General features: G+C 39.2%; 1 pseudogene; it reads right to left on the bottom strand.

Annotated features, from left to right (window-relative positions):
- Positions 1–962: 962 nt before the first annotated feature.
- On the bottom strand, positions 963–1,819 carry LOC132364364 (elongation factor 1-alpha 2-like; annotated as a pseudogene).
- Between the last annotated feature and the right edge of the window lie 3,820 nt (positions 1,820–5,639).

Consider the following 5,639-nt stretch of genomic DNA (forward strand, 5'->3'; position numbering starts at 1 on the left):
ATTTGGTAGTATATATTAGTCCATGCCATTCTCTTACTTCGTCCCAGCTTACCCTTCCCCCTCCCCATGTCCTCAAGTCCATTCTCTACATTTGTGTCTTTATTCCTGTCCTGCCCCTAGGTTCTTCATAACCTTTTTTTTTTTTTTAAGATTCCATATATATGTGTTAGCATATGGTATTTGTTTTTCTCTTTCTGACTTACTTCACTCTGTATGACAGACTCTAGATCCATCCACCTCACTACAGATAACTCAATTTCATTTCTTTTTATGGCTGAGTAATATTCCATTGTATATATGTGCCACATCTTCTTTATCCATTCATCTGTGAGTTGTTGATTCTTTAATGTCAGCTTTATTGAAGTATAATTGACATGTAAAGTTGTAAGATATTTAAAGTGTACATTGTGGTGATTTGATATGCATATACATAGTGAAAGGATTTCCTGCTATCTAATTAATTAACATATCCATCACCTAACATATTTATGTTTTATTTGGGGGGGGGGTGTGTGAAAACATTTAAGTTCCACTTTCTTAACAAATTTAAATGATATATATTTAATGCTAAGTTAATTTATAACAAAATAGCCAAGATTATTCAAGAGGGAAAGGGTAGTCTCTTCAGTAAATGGTGTTGAGAAGACTGGATGGCCACATGCAAAAAGTGGTCTTTTTTTTTTTTTTTGACAGCTAGTTATGTTTTATTAATCTTAATAAATACATCGAATGTTGGGTAATTTTTGTAGTGGAGATTGCTGAGGAAACTGCAGGGGGCATGCTTCATTTCTTGCTGGGCTTTACTGCTGACTTGGTGACCTTGCCTGCAGAGGATGACTTCTCATCCACTGCCTTGATGACTCCAATGGCCACTGTTTGTCTCACGTCCCGCACAGCAAAATGGCCTAGAGGTGGGTACTCAGAGAACATCTCCACACACATGGCCTTGCTGGGGACCATCCTTACATCTGCACAATGGCTCTGTCGCCTGACTTCAGGGCCTTGGGGTTGTCAAAGGTGACCTCCATCCCAGGTTTCAGGAAGCTGGTTTCCACACAGCCCACAGGCACAGAGCCAATGCTCCCAGTCATGTGCACATCTTGCAGAGGCAGCCTCAGGGTCTCGTTGACCAGTTGAGTGGGAGGGAGAATGGAGCCCAGAGCTTCCAGGAGAGTCATCCCTGTGGCATTTCCTTCCTTTCTCTTGATCTTCCAGCTCTTGAACCCGGCATGTGGATGCTGGGCTATGCTAGCCCAAAATGGGCATGAAGGCCATGGCAGCCAAGTTGTAGCCGATCTTCTTGATGTACACTCTCACTCCCTTGATGGAAGCATGGGGTGCTGTGGGTGGGTTTGTCGGAGTCCATCTTGTTGACAGCCATGATGAGTGGCTTCACACCCAGCATGTAGGCCAGTAGCGTATTCTCCACAGGTCTGCCTATTCTTGAAGATGCCTGCTTCAAACATGCTCGTGCTGCCAGCCACGATGAGCATGGCACAGTCACCTGGGATGGGCCAGTGATAATGTTTTTGATGAAGTCCCTGTGGCATCAGTTATGGTGATGTAATATTTGGTTGCCTCAAACTTCCATAAGGAGATGTCATGGTGATGCCACATTTCCTTTCTGCCTTCATTTTGTCTAGCACCCAGGCAAACTTGATGGAGCCCTTGCTCATCTCTGCTGCTTCCTTTCTGAACTTCTCATGGTTCTGTTGTCAGTACCCCCACACTTGTAGATGAGATGCCCAGTGGTGGTGGACTTGCCAGAGTCCACATGGCCAATGATGATAATATTGATATGGGTCTTCTTTTTGCCCATAATGGTGGATTCATTAGAGTCACTGCTGATCCAGATATTAGCAAGAGCTGCAGCAGCTGTGAAGCAAGAATTGTGTATTACTGATGCTTACCTTTCCTACCTCCAATTCTTTTTATAACCCATGCCAAGCAGAATTTGTCTCCACCACTCCGCTGTAGCCTCCTTTCCCAAGGTCTCTGATAACTTCCATCTTGATAAACCAATGTTCAGTTCTGACTTTATTTTACTTTCTCAGTTATCATTGACATCTTTCTCCTCCTTGAAATGCTATCTTTACTTAGATTGCTGACACCACAGTTTCCTAAATTTCCATCTATTATCCTCAATCTCCTTTGCCAACTATTTCTTTTTGCTTTCTCTTATGTAATTCTAAATATGAATTGCCTCTTGGTGATCTTACCTAGTCGTGTGGCTTTATATACCACATATATCCTGATGATTTCTAAATTTATAACTCCAGCTTTTTTGAACTGCAGTCATATATTGAATTGCTTATTTTTTTAAAACATCTTTATTGGAGTATAATTGCTTTACAATGGTGTGATAGTTTCTGCTTTATAACAAATTGAATCAGTTATAAATATACATATGTCCCCAAATCTCTTCCCTCTTGTGTCTCCCTCCCTCACACCCTCCCTATCCCACCCCTCTAGGTGGAAACAAAGCACCGAGCTGATCTCCCTGTGCTATGCGGCTGCTTCCCACTAGCTATCTATTTTATGTTTGGTAGTGTATATATGTCCATGCAACTCTCTCACTTTGTCCCAGCTTACCCTTCCCCTGCCCCGTATCCTCAAGTCCATTCTCTAGTAGGTCTGCATCTTTATTACCGTCTTGCCCCTAGGTTCCTCATGACGATTTTTTTTTTTTTAGATTCCATATATATGTGTTAGCATACTGTATTTGTTTTTCTCTTTCTGACTTACTTCACTCTGTATGACAGTCTCTAGGTCCATCCACCTCACTACAAATGACCCAGTTTGGTTCCTTTTTATGGCTGAGTAATATTCCATTGTATATATGTGCCACATCTTCTTTATCCATTCATCTGTCGATGGACACTTAGGTTGCTTCCATGTCCTGGCTATTGTAAATACAGCTGCAATGAACATTTTGGTACATGACTCTTTTAGAATTATGGTTTTCTCAGGGTATATGCCCAGTAGCAGGATTGTTGGGTCGTATGGTAGTTCTATTTTTAGTTTTTTAAGGAACCTCCATACTGTTTTCCATAGTGGCTGTATCAATTTATATTCCCACCAACAGTGCAAGAGGGTCCCCTTTTCTCCACACCCTCTCCAGCATTTATTGTTTGTAGATATTTTGATGATGGCCATTCTGACTGGTGTGAGATGATATCTTATTGTAGTTTTGATTTGCATTTCTCTAATAATTAATGATGTTGAGCATTCTTTCATGTGTCTGTTGGCAATCTGTATATCTTCTTTGGAGAAATGTCTATTTAGGTCTTCTGCCCATTTTTGGATTGGGTTGTTTGTTGTTTTGATATTGAGCTGCATGTGCTGCTTGTAAATTTTGGAGATAAATCCTTTGTCAGTTGCCTCATTTGCAAATATTTTCTCCCATTCTGAGGGTTGTCTTTTCATCTTGTTTATGGTTTCCTTTGCTGTGCAAAAGCTTTGAAGTTTCATTAGGTCCCATTTGTTTATTTTTGTTTTTATTTCCGTTTCTCTAGGTGGTGGGTCAAAAAGGATCTTGGTGTGATTTATGTCATAGAGTGTTCTGCCTATGTTTTCCTTTAAGAATTTGATGGTGTCTGGCCTTACATTAAGGTCTTTAATACATTTTGAGTTTATTTTTGTGTATGGTGTTAGGGAGTGTTCTGATTTCATACTTTTACATGTACCTGTCCAGTTTTCCCAGCACCACTTATTGAAGAGGCTGTCTTTTCTCCACTGTGTATTCTTGCCTCCGTTATCAAAGATAAGGTGACCATATGTGTATGGGTTTATCTCTGGGCTTTCTATCCTGTTCCATTGATCTATATTTCTGTTTCTATCAGTACCATACTGTCTTGATTACTGTAGCTTTGTAGTATAGTCTGAAGTCAGGGAGGCTGATTCTTCCAGCTCTGTTTTTCTTTCTCAGGATTGCTTTGGCTATTTGGTGTCTTTCCATACAAATTGTGAAATTTTTTGTTCTAGTTCTGTGAAAAATGCCAGTGGTAGTTTGATAGGGATTGCATTGAATCTGTAGTTTGCTTTGGGTAGTAGAGCCATTTTCACAGTGTTGATTCTTCCAATCCAAGAACATGGTATATCTCTCCATCTACTTGTAGCATCTTTAAGTTCTTTCATCAGTGTCTTATAGTTTTCTGCATACAGGTCTTTTGTCTCCTTAGGTAGGTTTATTCCTAGATGTTTTATTCTTTTTGTTGCAATGGTAAATGGGAGTGTTTTCTTAATTTCAGTTTCAGATTTTTCATCATTAGTGTATAGGAATGCAAGAGATTTCTGTGCATTAATTTTGTATCCTGCTACTTTACCAAATTAATTGATTAGCTCTAGTAGTTTTCTGGTAGCATCTTTAGGATTCTCTATGTATAGTATCATCTCATCTGCAAACCGTGACAGCTTTACTTCTTCTTTTCCGATTTGGATTCCTTTTATTTCCTTTTCTTCTCTGACTGCTGTGGTGAAAACTTCCAAAACTATGTTGAATAATAGTGGTGAGAGTGGGCAACCTTGTCTTCTTCCTGATCTTAGTGGATAATGGTTTCAGTTTTTTACCATTGAGCACGATGTTGGCTGTGGGTTTGTCATATATGGACTTTATTATGTTGAGGAAAGTTCCCTCTCTGCCTACTTTCTGGAGGGTTTCTGTCATAAATAGGTGTTGAATTTTGTTGAAAGCTTTCTCTGCATCTATTGAGATGATCATATGGTTTTTCTCCTTCAATTTGTTAATGTGGTGTATCACGTTGATTGATTTGCGTATACTGAAGAATCCTTGCGTTCCTGGAATAAACCCCACTTGATCATAGTGTATGATCCTTTTAATGTGTTGTTGGATTCTGTTTGCTAGTATTTTGTTGAGGATTTTTGCATCTATGTTCATCAGTGATATTGGCCTGTAGTTTTCTTTCTTTGTGACATCTTTGTCTGCTTTTGGTTTCAGATGGATGGTGGCCTCGTAGATTGAGTTTGGGAGTGTTCCTCCCCCTGCTATATTTTGGAAGAGTTTGAGAAGGATAAGTGTTAGCTCTTCTCTAAATGTTTGATAGAATTCGCCTGTGAAGCCATCTGGTCCTGGACTTTTGTTTGTTGGAAGACTTTTAATCACAGTTTCAATTTCAGTGCTTGTGATTGGTCTGTTCATATTTTCTATTTCTTCTTGGTTCAGTCTCAGCAGGTTGTGCATTTCTAAGAATTTGTCCATTTCCTCCAGGTTGTCCATTTTATTGGCATAGAGTTGCTTGTAGTAATCTCTCATGATCCTTTGTATTTCTGCAGTGTCAGTGGTTACTTCTCCTTTTTCATTTCTAATTCTATTGATTTGAGTCTTCTCCCTTTTTTTCTTGATGAGTCTGGCTAATGGTTTATCAATTTTGTTTATCTTCTCAAAGAACCAGCTTTTAGTTTTATTGATCTTTGCTATCATTTCCTTCATTTCTTTTTCATTTATTTCTGATCTGATTTTTATGATTTATTTCCTTCTGCTAGCTTTGGGGTTTTTTTGTTCTTCTTTCTCTAAATGCTTTAGGTGTAAGGTCAGGTTGTTTATTTGAGATGTTTCTTGTTTCTTAAGGTAGGATTGTACTGCTATAAACTTCCCTCTTAGAACTGCTTTTGCTGCATCC

This window comes from Balaenoptera ricei, chromosome 4 (genome assembly GCF_028023285.1).
Source record: "Balaenoptera ricei isolate mBalRic1 chromosome 4, mBalRic1.hap2, whole genome shotgun sequence".
In the NCBI taxonomy this organism is placed as follows: Eukaryota; Metazoa; Chordata; class Mammalia; order Artiodactyla; family Balaenopteridae; genus Balaenoptera; species Balaenoptera ricei.